The sequence below is a fragment of the Oryx dammah genome, unplaced genomic scaffold (assembly GCF_014754425.2).
Source record: "Oryx dammah isolate SB20612 unplaced genomic scaffold, SCBI_Odam_1.1 HiC_scaffold_12, whole genome shotgun sequence".
NCBI classification, from domain to species: Eukaryota; Metazoa; Chordata; class Mammalia; order Artiodactyla; family Bovidae; genus Oryx; species Oryx dammah.
Genome location: NW_024070196.1, coordinates 30,493,869 through 30,513,012, shown reverse-complemented (window position 1 = coordinate 30,513,012; position 19,144 = coordinate 30,493,869).

Genomic DNA, 19,144 nt, shown 5'->3' with positions numbered 1-19,144 from the left:
TCTTTCTAGATTCCATACACATGCATTAATATATGAGATTTGTTTTTGTCTTTCTGACTTACTTCACTCTGTATAATAGGCTCTAGGTTCATCTATCTCATTAGAACTGACAAATGCATTCCTTGTTATGCCTGAGTGATATCCCATTATATATTGTATACACAACTTCTTTATCCATTCATCTGCCAATGGACAGCTAGGTTGCTTCCATATTCTAGCGATTGTAAATAATGCTGCAGGGTATATGTATCTCTTTCAATTATGGTTTTCTCAGGGCATATGCCCAGTAGTGGAATTCTTGGGTCATATATTAGTTCTATTACTAGCTTTTAAAGAATCTCCGTTCTCTTGTCCTGATCAGTATGTCCTCCATACAGATATTGTGGCTGTATCAATTTACATTCCCACCAACAGTAGAAGAGGGTTCCAATTTCTCCAAACCCTCTCCAGAATTTATTGTTTATAGATTTTTGATGATGGCCATTCTGACCGTTTTGAAGCGATATCTCATTGGAGTTTTGATTTGTATTTCTCTAATAATGAGCAATGTTGAGCATCTTTTCATGTGTTTATTAGCCATCTGTACATCTTCTTTGGAGAAATGTCTGTTTAGGTCTTCTGCCCACTTTTTGATTGGGTTGTTTGCTTTCCTGAAGTTTAGCTCTATGAGTAGCTTATATATTCTGGAGATTAATCCTTCGTCAGTTGTTTCATTTGTAACTATTTTCTCCCATTCTGAAAGCTGTCAGTTACTCTTGTTTATTGGTTCCTTTGCTGTGCAAAACTTTTCTGTTCAATGAAGTCCTATTTGTTTATTTTTATTTGTATTTCCATTACTCTAGGAGGTGGGTCAAAGAGGATCTTGCTGAGATTTATGTCAAAGAGTGTTCTGTCTATGTCTTCCTCTAAGAGCTTTATAGTTTCTAGCCTTACATTTAAGTCTTTAATCCATTTTGAGTTTATTTATGTATAAGGTGTTAGGCAGTGTTCTAGTTTCATTTTTTCACATACAGCAGTCCAGTTTTCCCAATACCACTTAGACTAGCTATCTTTTCATGAAAAGTATGAATTTATTCGTTATAGCTCCATGCTACCACCTAGAAAAGCATTTTTTTTCTCTTTGGGGCTGAAATGAGAAGATGTATAAATAATTCTGAATTTTGTAAACAAATCAAACATTTTTTTAGTTGAAGATAGAAAGAAAAAACATATAGAATTATCTCTTCTCAAAATGAAGAAATGACAGGCAATGGCTTATTTTTTTTATTGTTTAAAATATGGAGACAAACTCATCAAATAAACAGGTAAATGTCCAGGAAGGAGAAAAAGGATAGCTTAGAAAAAGTAAAAGCAAGAGAAAGAAAGAAATTGAAACTCTAGTTATGTAACCTATGAATACAGAGGCAAATACAGGCTATGAAATCATGGGCTAGACTGATATAAACCTGGGAGCCAGATCTGTACCCTCTTCCCATGAAAAGGGAAAGAAATAAACTACCAGACTACAGCCTAGCACAAGTGAAAAGTTAGTTGTGTGCAGCGTGAATATGAGGCATCACACAGACTGAGTTTTAAGCCAAACGTTTACCATGTTCAAGTTATGCACCTTATAAACCTAGAGAAGAAATAAACACAAAGCAGTCACATAGACAGTTACAAATACATTTAGGGTGTGTTTACAGAAAAAGATTTTAAAAAGAACAAAAGCACAAGCATTACTGGATTGCAGGCAGGTTCTTTACCATATGAACCACCATAGAGGTCATATTACTGGTGCAACAAATATTTATTACGTACCTACTATATGCTATATGGAGAAGGAAATGGCAACCCACTCCAGTATTCTTGCCTGGAGAATCCCATGGACGGAGGAGCCTGGTGGGCTACAGTCCATGGGGTCGCAAAGAGTCAGACACGACTGAGCGACTTCACTTCACTTCACTATATGCCTAAATGTTGAGACTGATTAAAAAAATGATTTTTATAAAGGTAGTTAACAAATCAGCACCTTCATGGAACAAACATTATGTACCAGCAGAAGTAAAATCAAACACACAATAAACAGATAAAATGTAAGAGTGTTCATTGCTTCCAACAGGAGAGAATTGGAACCCAGAAAATTAAGTTAATAATTTAAGAAAAATGTTAAAAGAATTGTTTAAATATCTGCTGGTGGTCCAGTGATTAAGACTCTGCTTAGAGGGAGTGTGGCTTTGTACCTGGTCGAGGAACTAAGATACCACATATCATGTGGCATAGCCAATAAATAAAAAATAACTATTTAAAAATAAATAAATATGTCAAAGAGATTAAAAAAAAACATTTTTTATGAAAGTGATAAGTGATTATAAAACAGCAGACAGGAAAAAGGATAAATTAATAATTTAGAAATATAAAAATAGAGTTGTTAGGAAAACTTTAAAATCCTTCAAACTACAGGGTAAATCTCAAAGAAACGTAACCACAAAATTAATAAGCTAGAAAATGGAACTAAGGGAATCTCCCAGAAACTAAAACAGAGAAAAAGAGAGAGAGATTAAGAGACATGAGGAGCTCATATATCTGCCAAATTTCGGAAAACAAAAAAAATAGAAAGATTACAAAGAGGTAATATTTGAGGATATGAGAGCTGAAATTTTCCCAGAACTAACTATGTGAATGGTCACATTAAAAAAAAAAAAAAAGTCCACCAAATGCCTAATCCACATCTCTACACATTATGAACTCTGCTACTGTTAGCAGCAATTAAAATATATTTTAGTAAAAATTATTTCCTATAAGAGCCTGATTTTCTGTAAGGAAACTTTGCTACTTGGATGGATGACAGATTTCTTATTCCTAGAAATATATGACAGAAATCAGACAATAAGTATATATAGATAGCTGTAGGAAAAATACCTTGTATTTATTATATGCCTTTTCAGACTATCACTCAAGAGTTAGGATGAATTAAAGACATCTTTATAAATCAAGGACACAGAAATTTTAGTTCCACATTGAATATATACATATATATATACATATATTAAGTGTACACTTCACCAAGGAGACATTAACTATGTAGTAAGGCACAGAAATAAAGCTTCCAAAAATTCCAAATAACTGAAATTCTAAGACTGTCTTCTCTTACCACAGCCCTATGAAGTTCAATAACAGAAATTAACAAAACTAAAACGAAAAAAAGAACAAAACTACCAAATATTCAAAGCCATAAAAGTCACATCTAAATAATCCGGTAATCCATAAATTCAGAGAAGAAAATCATATTACATTGACCAGGACCTCCGGTAATTAATGATTTAAGTGGGAGTAGTGAGAGTGGAAAACCTGTATGCAGGACAAGAAGCAATAGTTAGAACCAAACACGGAACAACAAATTGGTTCAAAACTGGGAAAGGAGTACATAAAGGCTGTATATTGTCACCCTGCTTATGAAACTTATATGCAGAGTACACCATGTGAAATGCCAGGCTGCATGAAGCTCAAACTGGAATCGATTCCAAGGAGAAATATCAATAACTTCAGATATACAGATGATACCACCTTAATGGCAGAAAACAAAGAGGAACTAAAGAACCTCTTGATGAAAGTGAAAGAGAAGAGTGAAAAAGCTAGCTTAAAACTCAACATTCAGAAAACTAAGATCATGGCATCTGGTACCATCACTTCATAACAAATAGATGGGGAAAAAGTAGAAACAGTGACAGATGCTATTTTGGGGGGCTCCAAAATCACTGCAGATGGTGACAGCAGCCGTGAAATTAGCAGATGCTTGCTTCTTGGAAGGAAAGCTATGACAAACCTCAACAGCATATTAAAAAGCAAAGACATCACTTGGTCAACAAAGGTCTGTATATTCAAAGCCATGGTTTTTCCAGTAGTCATGTCAGATGTGAGTTGGATCATAAGTGTCAAAGAACTGATGCTTTCAAATTGTGGTGTTGGACAAGATTCCTGACAGTCCCTAGGACAGCAAGGAGATCAAACCAGTCAATTCTAAAGGAAATCAACCCTGAATATTCATTGGAAGGACTGATGCTGAAGCTGAAATGTCAATACTTTGGCCACCTGATGTGAAGAGAAGACTCATTGGAAAAGATCATGATGCTGGGAAGGATTGAGGACAGAAGAAGGGGTAACAAAGGATGAGATGGTTGGACGGTATCACGGACTCCATGGACATGAGTTTGAGTAAACTCTGGAAGGCAATGAAGGACAGGGAAGCCTGGTGTGCTGCAGTCCATGGGGGTCACAAAGAGTCAGACACAACTGAGAGCCTGAACAACAGTCACAAGTGAGAGTGGGCATTGCTTTTTAAAATGCTTCTGAAGTTAAAAATTAAGCACCATTTTTTGCATTCAGTTGTGGAAGATACACACAAGTAGGTTAAGTAAAATTCTCTTCTACTCAATACACACACATACACAAACACACACTGACACTTTTATGTGTCTACAACACTGAATGACTTTCCTGTATCTATTGAGATGATGACGAATTCTAGTAACAGAGTGATGAATTTACAGTGATCAAGTCCCTGGTGAATTTAAGGTTCTTACTTTGTCACGGAAAGAATCCAGAGATGAGACAGGGAAGTTCAGGAAGTAAAGTGAAGATTTATTTAAGCAAGAATACACTCTTAGAGGGAAAGCCAGCAGACAGGTGAGTGGTTTCTGTCCTGGCTTTTTTGGCAAGCCAGTTATGAGGGAAATGCAAATGAAAGGTTGGAATATTCATTGGGGATGAAGGAGTTTAAGGTTGTACTCCCTGATTTTCATCTCAGCTCCATCTCCGGGTGGGGGGGGGTAGGAGGGGGTTTTATTCTCATTTAGCTCAGATAGGAAGTGTCACAGTGTTGGCGCCTAATGGGTACCTCTTATATGCAAGGCTAATTTTATTATAATAAGAATACAATGAGCTAAAGTTTACATTCAGAGGCAGGAGATTCCAATCTTTACCCAACTTTCTTTGTCTGTCTCCAGGAAATTTATCACCCAAAATGTGTGGCTTCCTGTCAATCTGGTTTCCTGTTTTTCTTTGTCTGCCCATAGACCCCCACTGTTTCAACATGTGTGATTTCTTTCCACCTGGTCCCTGCCCCCATTTCTCTGCTCATATCTAGCTACCTACCTGCTGTAACAAAAGGGTATTATAAAAAGTATGTCAAAACTTTCTTGCATAAATATTATTCGTTCTGATGTGGGTCATCACAGGTATATGATCAGACTGTGTTTACTTCTTTGAATGGATGTTTCTAGACTCCAGAAACATTGAACTGCTCTCTCACAAATCAATCAGAGAAGTAAGTACAAGCTGATCATATACCTGTGACCCTCTCCCTTAACTGTCATTAAAAACCCTTCTTCAAAAGCCACCATGGAATTTGGTTTCTTTGAGCATGAGCTGTCCATTCTTTATGCTTGGAGCAAATTGGGCACATGGCAATAAATGCTGTAAACTGTGTTTAGAATGGGCATCAAAATTTATCTCTACCTTTCTAACAGACGAAAGTCTTTTATGACTTCCAAATTATACATCAACCAGTTGATTTGGGCCCAATTCTTTCAAAGTAAGGAATCTCTGAAAAAGTGTGAACAGCTGAGTACATACTGACATAGAGTAAAACTCAGAGTTACTGTTCAGTTCAGTTTGATTGAGTCATTCAGTTGTGTCCGACTCTTTGTGCCCCCATGGACCATAGCACACCAGACATCCCTATTCATCACCAACTCCCATAGCTGACTCAACCTTATGTCAATCAAGTCAGAGATGCCACCCAACAGTTTCATCCTCTGTTGTCCCCTTCTCCTCCTGCCTTCAATCTTTCCCAGCATCATGGTCTTTTCCAATGACTCAGTTTTTCACATCAAGTGGCCAAAGTGGTGGAGTTTCAGCTTCACCATCAGTCCTTCCAATGAATATTCAGGACTGATTTCCTTTAGGATGGACTGGTTGCATCTCCTTGCAGTCCAAGAGACTCTCAAGAATCTTCCCCAACACCACAGTTCAAAAGCATCAATTCTTCAGTGCTCACCTTTCTTTATAGTCCAACTCTCACATCCATACATGACTACTGGAAAAATCATAGCCTTGACTAGATGGACATTTGTTGGAAAAGTAATGTCTCTGTTTTTTAATATGCTGTCTAGGTTGCTCATAGCTTTTCTTCCAAGGAGCAAGCATCTTTTAATTTAATGACTTCAGTCACTATCTTCAGTGATTTGGGAGTCCCAGAAATAAGTCTCTCACTGTTTCCATTGTTTCCCCAACTATTTGTCATGAAGTAATGGGACCAGATGCCATGATCTTAGTGTTCTGAATGTTGAGTTTTAAGCCAATTTTTTCACTCTCCTCTTTCACTTTCATCAAGACTCTTTAGTTCTTCTTTGCTTTCCGCCATAAGTGTGGTGTCATCTGCATATCTGAGGTTACTGATATTTCTCCTGGCAATCTTGATTCCAACTTGTGCTTCATCCAGTCTGGCATTTCACATGATGTACTCTGCATATAAGTTAAATAAGCTGGGTGACAATATACAGTCTTGATGTACTCCTTTCCTGATTTGCAACCAGTCTGTTGTTCCATGTCCAGTTCTAACTGTTACTTCTTGACCTGCATACAGAATTCTCTGGAGGCAGGTGAAATGGTCTGGTATTCACATCACTTTATGAAATTTCCAGTTGTTGTGATCCACACAGTCAATAAAGCAGAATAGATGTTTTTCAGGAAATATCTTGCTTTTTCTATGATCCAGTGGATGTTGGCAATTTGATCTCTGGTTCCTCTGCCTTTTCTAAATCCAGCTTGAACATCTGGAAGTTCACAGTTCACATACTGTTGAAGCCTGGCTTGGAGAATTTTGAAGGCACTGGTCATTGCAGACACCCTCTTCCAAACAACACAAGAGAAGACTCTGCACATGGAGATCACCAGATGGTCAATATTGAAATCAAATTGATTATATTCTTTGCAGCCAAAGATAGATAAGCTGTATACAGTCAGCAAAAACAAGACTGGGAGCTAACTATGGCTCAGGTCATGAACTCCTTATATGCCAAATTCAGACATAAACTGAAGAAAGTAGGGGAAACCACTAGACCATTCACATATGACCTAAGTCAAATCCCTTATGATTATACAGTAGAAGTGACTAATAGATTCAAGAGATTAGATCTGAGAGACAGTGTGCCTGAAGAACTATAGATTGAGGTTCATGACATTGTATAGGAGGCAGTGATCAACACCATCCCCAAGAAAAAGAAATGCAAAAAGGCAAAAATGGTTGAGGAGGCCTTACAAATAGCTGAGAAAAGAAGACAAGTGAAAAGCAGAGGAGAAAAGGAAAGATATATCCATTTGAATGCAGAGTTCCAAAGAATAGAAAGGAGAGATAAGAAAGCATTCCTCAGTGATCACTGCAAAGTAATAGAGAAAAACAACAGAATGGGAAAAACTAGAGATTTCTTCAAGAAAATTAGAGATACCAAGGGAACATTTATCCAAAGATGGGCACAATAAAGGACAGAAACATATGGACCTAACAGAAGCACAAGATATTAAGAAGAGTGGCAAAAATACACAGAAAAACTACACAAAAAAGATATTAATGACCCAGATAACCATGATGGTTATATGATCTCTCACCTTGAGCCAGACATCTTTGAATGCAAAGTTGAGTGGGCCTTAGAAGTGTCATTACAAACAAACCTAGTGGAGGTGATGGAATTCCAGTTGAGCTATTTCAAATCCTGAAAGATGATGTTGTGAAAGTGCTGTACTCAATACATCAACAAATTTGGAAAAGTCAGCAGTGGCCACAGGACTGGAAAAGGTCAGTTTTCATTCCAATCCAAAAGAATGTCTATATTTTTATTTAACAATTTCATTTGGAACCTGGTTGACTGATTATACTTGTATTCCAGGAGAGCACAATGCACTGAACTGTGCTTGCCTTAGTGTCTTCTTGGTCCCATGTCTGAGATTACATACAAGCCAGATCTCATGTCTTTACTTTCCTAAATTATATATCTAGATGATATAGGATTTCTTTTTTAATTTCTCAAAGCTTTGGAAACTTAAAGTGCACAAAATATATGGTCATATCTCTATTATACAGTTTTATAGTCTAAAACTGGCATTTCCTATATGTGTTTAACTTTGCATGATACACACAAAATGGAGAAAAATCACTACACTAAAAGAACCAGCATGATTGAAATGTCAGAGTCAGTAGCCTATGCTGTAAAAATTGTAGTCATTGAGGTATAAATTCAGGAATATCTATGAATAATTACTACAGAAAGAAGCAAAGACTATTCCCTTTGGGTGTGAATATTCACAGAGAATAACATGGTGATTTATTTGCTAAAGCAAATGATAATACAAAAGGTATTCTTCTTACAGTTTATATTTCTGGTCTGCTAAATATGACAGGTTAATGTTTTTTAATGTACAGAAAATTTTTATGAGATGCTAAAAACAATGCACTTTAAAGAAAGAGTCTAGGAAATTTAATGACCTAATTAAGAGGCATTTAATTTGAATAAGTTTAGACAAAAGGAGATAAATTATTTCAAAGGTGCTGTTTGCAAATATTTATGTAAAGACAGTTTCCCAGTCATTAAATTATTTTTAATGAACATGTAAGAGATAAACCTATATGAAGGTCAAGCTCCTTGAAGAAATATAATTCCTTAAAGGCTTCGATTTAAATCTGTAGTTTGGACTTTCTCCACAAAAAAATGAAAGTTCAGACACATGAGATATACGTTCTCAACCACACTCAAGTGAACCACATTTACTACTGAGAAACTCAACACATAAGATGCACAGCAACTGGGAAGTGAAATGCCATGCCTGTGTTCACTTTTACACCACCCTTATGGCAGAAAGTGAAGAGGAACTCAAAAGCCTCTTGATGAAAGTGAAAGTGGAGAGTGAAAAAGTTGGCCTAAAGCTCAACATTCAGAAAACGAAGATCATGGCATCTGGTCCCATCACTTCATGGGAAATAGATGGGGAAACAGTGGAAACAGTGTCAGACTTTATTTTGGGGCCTCAAAAATCACTGCAGATGGTGACTGCAGCCATGAAATTAAAAGATGCTTACTCCTTGGAAGAAAAGTTATGACCAACCTAGATAGCATATTCAAAAGCAGAGACATTACTTTGCCAACAAAGGTCCGCCTAGTCAAGACTATGGTTTTTCCAGTGGTCATGTATGGATGTGAGAGTTGGACTATGAAGAAGGCTGAGTGCCAAAAAATTGATGCTTTTGAACTGTGGTGTTGGAGAAGACTCTTGAGAGTCCCTTGGACTGCAAGGAGATCCAACCAGTCCATTCTGAAGGAGATCAGCCCTGGGATTTCTTTGGAAGGAATGATGCTAAAGCCGAAACTTCAATACTTTGGCCACCTCATCCAAAGAGTTGACTCATTGGAAAAGACTCTGATGTTGGGAGGGATTAGGGGCAGGAGGAGAAGGGGACGATAGAGGATGAGATGGCTAGATGGCATCACTGACTTGATGGACGTGAGTCTGAGTGAACTCCGGGAGTTGGTGATGGACAGGGAGGCCTGGCATGCTCCAATTCATGGGGTCGCAAAGAGTCAGACACGACTGAGCAACTGAACTGAACTGAACTGAACTGAATAGAGCAACACTCACACATACAGCAATCTTCAGCCCCACTTTGTATGTTCATGCTCAGAAATGGCATCTTAGCTTTCTGCTCTCCCTCTTACTCTCCCCCAAAATGGTGCACTTGGGATGATGTGCGATTTGGCCTACAGGCTATAGTTTGCAAATCTCTGCTCTATGTTCTTAACATTGCTTTTGTTATTGTTGAATTTTAATGAAATATATGTATGTTCCAAATTAGCAAGTGTTTATTGTGAAGTGAAGTTGCTCAGTCGTGTCCGACTCTTTGCGGCCCCATGGACTGTAGCCTATAAGGCTCCTCGGTCCATCGGATTCTCCAGGCAAGAGTACTGGAGTGGGTTGCCATTTCCTTCTCCAGGGGATCTTCCCGACCTACGGATTGAACCTGGGTCTCCTGCATTGTAAGCAGACGCTTTACTGTCTGAGCTACCTTTAATAAAAATGGTATTCTATGGGCAAGCTAATTTGGTAACATCCAAGTTACCCAGTCAGCCCTGACACACACAAATTCAGCTATCGTAGCTTCCCACATGCATTTTAAAAGAGTAAATTCAATATAGTTTGAAATAACAGTTCAGTTCAGGCATAGTTCACAACTATAACCACTATGGGTCAAGATATTATTGCATCTGTAAATTAAAAATAAACAATGATAGCACTGTGTTTGTTAAGCTGAAGAAAGAGTATTTGGCTTACTTTAATAATGTAACTCTATCTACAAATCATTCTCTGAATCTTGCAGAATTTATTTTCTTGAAGGTATCCATCATGTGTTTCTTCCCTATTTTTTTAAAAAAAAAAAACGTTAATGAAATTAAGAAGTATTAATCCATTCATACTTTTTTGTTTTGCAATTTTTTACTGGCATAATTATATATACAAATTTAATACATTAAAATTTCCCTATATTTCTTTCTGCTATTATCTGCTTCATTTCATAATTATTACAAAAATAGCTTTATTATATAAGGAATACTATAAGATAGTCCACTTTGAGGATAACTCACCATATATACAGCATTGTTCCATGGGTTTATTAAGCAAGTATATGCATTTTGAACATTTATTTACTCAGTAAAATATTTAAATGTTTTCAGAGACAAAAATGCATTAAGATAAAATTAATCTGAGAAATCAACAAAGTGTTAATAATATATTAGAGAAAGTTCAGAGAACACGAAGGTTGAAATCTTTGCATTCAAACATTATTCAGGCCTAATCAGATAAAATCTGGAGAAGGCAATTGCTCTCTTGCCTGGAAAATCCCATGGACGGAGGAGCCTGGTAGGCTGCAGGCCATGGGGTTGCTAAGAGTCGGACACGACTGAGCGATTTCACTTTCACTTTTCACTTTCATGCATTGGAGAAGGAAATGGCAACAACCCACTCCAGTGTTCTTGCCTGGAGAATCCCAGGGATGGGAGAGCCTGGTGGGAGGCCGTCTATGGGGTCACACAGAGTGGGCCACGACGACGCAACTTAGCAGCAGCAGCAGCAATCAGATAAAATCAGTAATGAGAACTTTCACAAGATTAATAAAATGCAAATAATAAGCAAGCTGCAATCATGGTAAAAGAACATAGTTTAGGAAATGTGTATTGTAGCTATGACAACAGGTGAGTTTGAATACTGGCCTCATTACCAATTACCAACCTGATATAAAAGTGAATTTCCTCAAAAGAAGTTGGCTTTCATATAAATCTAGTCTTTTCAAACATTATAAAGTCAGAAGGGAGACTTCTGTTAAAATCTGATACTTGTATTATCTATTGCTTTAGTCTCTCAAGAGATGAATCACTGGACTCATTATCATATATCTAAAAAAAATAGGATGACTAATTTGTTTGAAAGGAAGCACAATAATGAAAACAAATTCCTTTATTATCATCACATTCTTTAGCATTCAAACTATTATATGGCTTTAGAGATGTTAATAACATATAGTTTAATTAATTCATCAAACCTATATTGAGAATTAACTAGGTCTGAGCAAGAAATACCAACACAAGGTTTTCCAAGTCCATTCTTCAACAAAAAGTAAAAAGAGGGCAGGGAACTAAATGATAGAGTGAGGAAAAAAGAAAAGAGAACGGAAATGTAGATTACCTCACAGGATCTCAACTGCAAAGTGTGTGGTACATAAAAGTTAACTAAATTCTATCATTTTGCTGTCAGAGCAAAATGTCTCCTTGTTTTAGAAAACTTTGACTTTACAAGCACAGTGTCTTTACCAATAAATATCTATATTGTTTCTGATCTTCTTAACTGCTTGTTCTTTAACAAGATTTATGAACCTCTTCCTCCGTTACACAATAGCTGTCTTACATGTGCCATTCACTGATTAAACACAAATCTAAAGAACTGTCATACCAAGAGGTTTGGGTATTGCCAGTCTGGGCTAAAATGCTAAGATAATTCCAGAGTTCTTTCATCATTGAAAAAAATAACTAAATGCATAACATATATTTCCTCCAAATATTTTAAAATTATGGGCTTTGAATGATTTTGAAAAAATCCCTACAATTATGAATGCCCTGGTGCAGTAAAAGAAGTGAACTAATCAGAAAACTTGGACTGTAATTCCAGTAAGCCATCTAAATTTATTAAACGACAGTTTCTTAAAATAAGCAAATGATACCTGCACTCAGACTGTATGAGAAAATGAATTTACATACAAAGAGAGATTGAGCAAGAAGAAATGGTTTTTTAAAGATAAATTCTCAACATAAATAGATTCATTAGATTGGTGTATATCTAAACATAATTTAGGAAAAGTATTTTCCATCTATGGCTGCTTAAATTGTGCTTAAACATTCACCAGTGGCCAATTTTCTTTCCCCCAAATTATTACAAATTACACAAAAATTTCTACAATGATTTTGATGAGTCTCTTTAGAAAGATTTCCTTATTGTAACTATGACATTATGTGACTATAAGTCTGAACCATTACAAAGTAAATATGATTCATGAGTTGGTTGTTTCAGGAAAAGTTTCGGAAGAGTGTTTTGAAGTCAAAGACAAAAAAACCCTCAAAATCTTGCAACTATGATTAAATATCCTGTGAAACATATATAATTTGTGGATAATTCAATGATACAGTAATTCTTTGGGTTTGTTTTTAACACTGAATGTTGTATATTCTGTACAACGTTCAGAATACAAACGTACAAAAAGTTGTTTTATTTTTAACAATTAATGCATGTATATGTTACCTTATAAAATTTGTAATGAAAAGTAACAGCTTCTTCCCTATCCCTCCCCGCACACATCAACATAAGGCCCAGTCCCACCAGCCAGAGGCAATAATTTGTATTTCTTGCTTTTGCTGGTTACTTCCACAACTCTAAGTACTATGTTCCTGTCTAATTCTGCTACGCAGGGAATATATACCAGTTGGTGCTATTTAGCAGTGTTTTGGTTTTTCTCACCCAAGCAGCCAGTTTTCCTTTCAGGCTTAGTGACTGTGATTCCCTTTTTCCTGTTTGAGGAAAGGATTATGTTGATTACAGGGGTATCTAGCAGTCATCAGGCCTCTCTCTCAACTGAGAAGCTTGCTGGGAGCTCTATGTACACAATTTAGGGGTATGGACTAACTTCTTTGGAGTGTATGTATCGTGGTGGTCCCACAATAGTCAGGCTGTATGTAGAGGACTATTTTGGAGTACCAATGTCCACTTTAGTAACCTCAGCTCTCCTTAAGAAGGTTAGCTATTCTCTTTACAGAAGAGCCCTCTGATTTTCTTGTCCAGGTACATACACACCAAAGTTGTTCAGGGCTTGGGGTACAAAATGCTAGAGGATACAGGAATAGCATCTCGCACAAGGATTCCATAACACATCTTTAATTATCTGCCTATTTCAGCTGCTCTTCTCACATCTATACTCAGTACCTGCCTCTGGGGTTTCACCTGAAAGTCACCTGGTAATACCTCTAAAAGCTTCATAGGGTCATATTATTCTTAAATAGTTTTTTTTTTTTGTACCATGTTGAATCCACTTCCCAGCTCATATTCACTTTCCAACTTCTACAGACTTGCTGCTGTCTTTCCAATTATGATGCTTCATTGCCATGGGTTTATTTCCATTTGGAGATTGTTTCTGTTCCCTTAGTGCTCTCTCCTTAAACAACATTCTGAATAATTTTATCCATGCATCTATACAACCATCAGAATCATCCTGTTCATCCTGTGTATGCTTAACCTCTATATTCCTAGAACAATATGCTTTTTTCTTGTAGTTTCTGTTCATCCTTTAAGTATCACCTTTTGGGAGAATCTCCTCTGATCTCTGTCTTGTGTCCCTTCAACGAGTCCCCACAGCACCTCATTTTCCAACACAGTCTATTGCAGTAGGTTTGACTAGTCTCTTTTCCTTGAAGCTAGGAGGTCCTTGATAATAGAGACTGAAATGTTTCCAAATTGCATATTATTGAGCTTAATTCCTTATCTAAAATGTTTTTTAAATTAATGTAAAAAGTGACCCAGGAAAATGTTTTTAGTATTTATTTCCTAGAGAATATACTCTAGAAAGAATTCCAGCCTCAAAAACCATTAGTATGGAACTTGTTGGTCAAGAAAGTCTGGGAGATACTGTTATATATCCTTTATATAAATATACAATTCACATCTTAGCATATTAAAGGTTCCAAACAAAATAAAAAGTTATATTTTATTAACTTGGTATTTCCTAAAGTTTTTAGATATGTACTTTTATTATGAAACAAAGGCTAACATCACAGTTATAGTGGATGAGAAAAAATGGAGGACTGTATGAAATCTAGGATTAAAATGTGATAATTCTGGATAGGCAGGCAGCTTATAATCAAAGAGGACTTTTGGATGAGCACTGGCCTTTGATTCTTGTGCAAGGGCTAAAGGTAAACACTGGAGAAATTCTTTATACCTCTCCTTGGGAGAGAAGTTTAGGGCTTCTTTAAGAGTCAGATGTGTACTTGTTATGCCACAGTGCCTGGCAGAGAGTTCATCCTTTGTGGGCCAAGGTCAAGCCAAAAATGTTGTTAGGCAGAACTTCAGTTTTAACCAAAAGAAAAATAATTCACTCAAACACAGCTTAAATTAGTCTAAACATAAAATGATTTTCTTAAAAAAATAATAATCACTTTTAACCTTTTCTAAGGGTAAATCCTTCCCTGGTGGCTCAGCAGTAAAGAATCTGCCTGCAATGCAGGAGATACAGGAGACCCAGATTCTATCTCTGGGTTAGGAAGATCCTCTGGAGGGAGGAATGGCAACCCACTCCAGCATTCTTGGGTGGAGAATCTCACAGACAGAGGAGCCTGGTGGGCTATAGTTACATAGGGTAGCCAACAGTCCTTAAAAATCTAGGAATAAAACCACAGAGTTGGGAGGTAGGTTCAAGAGGGAGGGGGCCTGTGTATACCTATAGTTAATTCATGTTGATGTATTATAGAAATCAAACCAATGTTGTAAAGCAATCATCAATTAAAAATAAATATAATTATATATAAAAAGAAGAGTTGGATATGACTAAAGTGACTCAGCACACAAGCCCAAGGGTAAATGCATAGGTAAGTTATATCAAATCAGCCACTGGAATGGTATTCTGGCACCGATTTCAATCAGTTGAGGCTGCTGGATGGATATAAACTATGTATTTGAAACATTTTAGGGCATTTGTCTCTATGCATATACCATTGTGCCTTATTTTCATTGGGTAGTCTAGAAAAGAGACAAATTCAATCAGATAGGTAAACACAGAATATATTATGGGTATTTTTAACAATTTATAATTTTGTAAGAAAGAATTTTGAAACACTATCACATGATTAGAGACTTTTTCAAATATTGAACCACAACCTAGGTTTAGGCTGAATTTTATTTGAATATGATGTTTTGTCTATCGTTTTTGGTTTAAAAATTTAGAATATCACTTTATGTGAATGAGAAAATAAGTAAATCTACATCTTCAGTGCAATGAACACAAGTCTAGGAGAAAAGAAATTGGTCCCAACCTAGGTTTACCTTCAATTACTTATAAGACTCTGCCTGCACTCTCTCATTTCTGAGTCTTCGTTCTGTCCAGATGTAATTTTGGAGGAAGGTGAATAAAACAGTAATAGTACATTAAGTTAAATCCTTATGAGGCCAAAAAGACAAATATTGTAAATTCTACTTATATGAAGTATATAGAGTAGTCAGTTTCATAGAGACAGAGAGTAGAGTGATGATTGCCAAGGGCTGGTGGGATGGGGCAATGGAGAATTACTCCTTAGTATTTACGAATCTTCCGTTTAAGTTAAAAAAAAAAAAAGTTCTGGCAATGGATGCTGGTGATGGTTACACAGTAATGTGAGTATAGTTAATGCCACTGAACTATATACTTAAAAATGCTTAAAATGCTAAAATCTGTGCTATATATATTTTATCCCAATTAAAAAAAAAAACATTTAAATGCTTTCAATTCCTAGGGGAGCCAATGAGATAACATAAATGAAAAGGCTGTTTTGAGTATAATGCAGTAAGAATTGGTGTATGTCATATTGGAGAATAAATGCTCTGCTTCTGCTGCTGCTGCTGCTGCTGCTAGGTTGCTTCAGTCATGTCTGACTCTGTGCGACCGCATAGACGGTAGCCCACCAGGCTCCCCCATCCCTGGGATTCTCCAGGCAAGAACACTGGAATGGGTTGCCATTTCCTTCTCCAATGCATGAAAGTGAAAAGTGAAAGTGAAGTTACTCAGTCGTGTCCAACTCTTAGCAACCCCATGGCCTGCAGCCCCCCAGGCTCCTCCGTCCATGGGATTTTCCAGGCAAGAGTACTGGAGTGGGGTGCCATTGCCTTCTCCAATAAATGCTCTAATCCGTATTAATTCAACAAATGTTTACTAAGTGATCTGTACCTAAAAGCAAGGAGAATAATGCTGGATCACTGAAGAATCTTTTCCCACTAATATAATATCTCACATCTATATTTCTGGCACAACATAGCAAACCACATTCTGACAGCACAATGACCAAGACCACCCCAGAAATGCACTATATAACCCTAAGCTGTGTTTGTTAAGAAGAGAAACAGAACAAAAAAATTTATGAGCTAAACTTTAGCTCCTATCAGTATATTTCAAGCAACAGAACACTTGTTCATTTTGCAGGTGGTGCTTTAAAGCCTGTACTATAGATTAAAAAAAAAAATCATTCCTAACAATTTTAAGCCCCTAAGACCCATTAATTAACTCTGTATTATGAAACATTTTTAAACCAATCATTTACTTCTTCTGTGCAAGCTGAAACAAATGCTAGCAAGCACTTTCACTTTAATAAATTAAGAGTTGTTTCAAAAGTTAAGATAACTGTATGCTCAAACTGTATTATGTACATGGTCGGGTGATTTGAGTTATAAGAAATTCTTTATTGTGCATTTTTAAAAATCACCTTTCTATGGGGAACCCATTAATTTCTTCCTGTCATCCTCCTTTCCTTCCCTCCAAGCCACCCACTAATCTAAGCATTCTTGAACACAAACCTTCTAAGTGTTTCTTCATGCATCTGTACTACATTGGGTAACTAAATGAAACACAGCTGGGAAATATGGAGTGGACATTGAAACGACTCATTAGGCAGCTGTGCAGAATAGACAGAAGAAAGCGGCAGGAAAAGCTGCCATGAAGATGCCTACGGTCATACATACCATTTCTTATGGATGACTAGAAGCAATAGAAAATAAAGCCCTGGGGAAGAATATGGAGTTTTAAGATTCCAATGCTAGACAGGAATAGAAATAAAACTTACTAAAAATACAGATTTGCAGATAAAATTCATACCAGAAAACACTCAATCCAAGACCATGATTAGTATTAACAAAGCTGAGGGTATGAATGATTAAAACAAAACAAAAACTGGCAATATTTTAGAGAAGTCAGTAATTAACAGGGAGCTTATGGCCCCAAATTATTTGTATTTTACTTTGCTTCTTAATCCTAAACTTGATAAGAAAATTAATACAGCATGTAGGTCATGAAACTTGGAGCAGGAAACCTTAAGTTAAAGCTCAGCTTAGCCATTTTCTATCTGGATAAATGAGTCTGTTCACTAATCTAAAAATAAATGGAGATAATACAGACTGCAAAAAGCTGTATCTGTAAGGATTCAGTTATACTGATTTTTTAAAAATAGCATTACTTAAAACCAGACTAACTTGGGTACTTCCTCTATTGTTTATTAGCTGCCTAACATATGAAAAATATTTAATGTCTCTAAACCTCAATGTATTCTAAGAAATGGGTAAAAAAAACATACAAATTATAGGACTGTAATTATTACATGAAAGTGAAAGTGTAGTCACTCAGTCATGTCCGACCCTTTGCAACCCCATGGACTGTAACCAACCAGGCTTCTCTGACCATGGAATTCTCTAGGCAAGAATAATGCAGTGGGTTGTCATTCCCTTCTCCAGGGGATCTTCCCAACCTAGGGATCGAACTTGGGTCTCCTGCATTGCAGGCAGATTTGTTACTGTCTTAGCCACCAGGGAAGCCCAATTATTACACAGGATAATATATGTAGTATGTTAGCACAATGTCACCTTATTATATACCACAAAAGTTAATTATCACTAGTAAAAGAAAGTACTTAGAGAATAGTTCATGTTCTAAAAATCTTTGTTCAACCTAAATATGATAAATAGAGGATAATTTATCTTAAGCACAATTATGCATGATTTTATCTTTGCCATCTATGACCTACATATATTTGAAATTTTTAATGATAACTAGGATGAACAACAATATCAGCCAATGCTATACATACCTATACATATACATATATGATCTGAACTAATGCAGTATTTTGAAAAGCTCATATAGCTAAATATCATACCTAAGGAAGAAAGTAAAGGTATGCTACTGATTTAAGAGACAATTAGCTAAGATATGCTAAAAGGAAAAGTGTTCTAGAGTTGCTAGTAAACATTGGAAGGCAAGACTACGAGAATCCAGAAAATGAAAATAACAATAATCTGAGAAACACAGCCCTCAGTTCAGCTCAGTCACTCAGTTATGTCCGACTCTTTGCTACCCCATGAATCGCAGCACTCCAGGCCACCCTGTCCATCACCAACTCCCAGAGTTCACTCAAACTCACGTCCATTGAGTCAGTGATGCCATCCAGCCATCTCATCCTCTGTCCTAACTATCACCAAATGGCCTGTTCTTCCTCTTAGCTGTACCACTTCCAGCTACCTCTTTCTGCAGGCTGACATGTCACTTAGCAAACTACTATCCAATTACTTCCTAACACCAAGTCATCTCTGCACTCAAAACACTTCGAAGATGTGTCCATTACCCAAGCATTTAAGTAAAATGCAGTCTAGGTTAAAATCTCTCTAAAGTGAGAGGTCAGTTCACTTAAGTTCTCATTCTACCCTACACATAGAGCACGAAGTTCCAAGGACACAGAACCATGTACTGTGCCCAAGCACTTCCTGAGTGTTCTCATTTTCCTGCTCT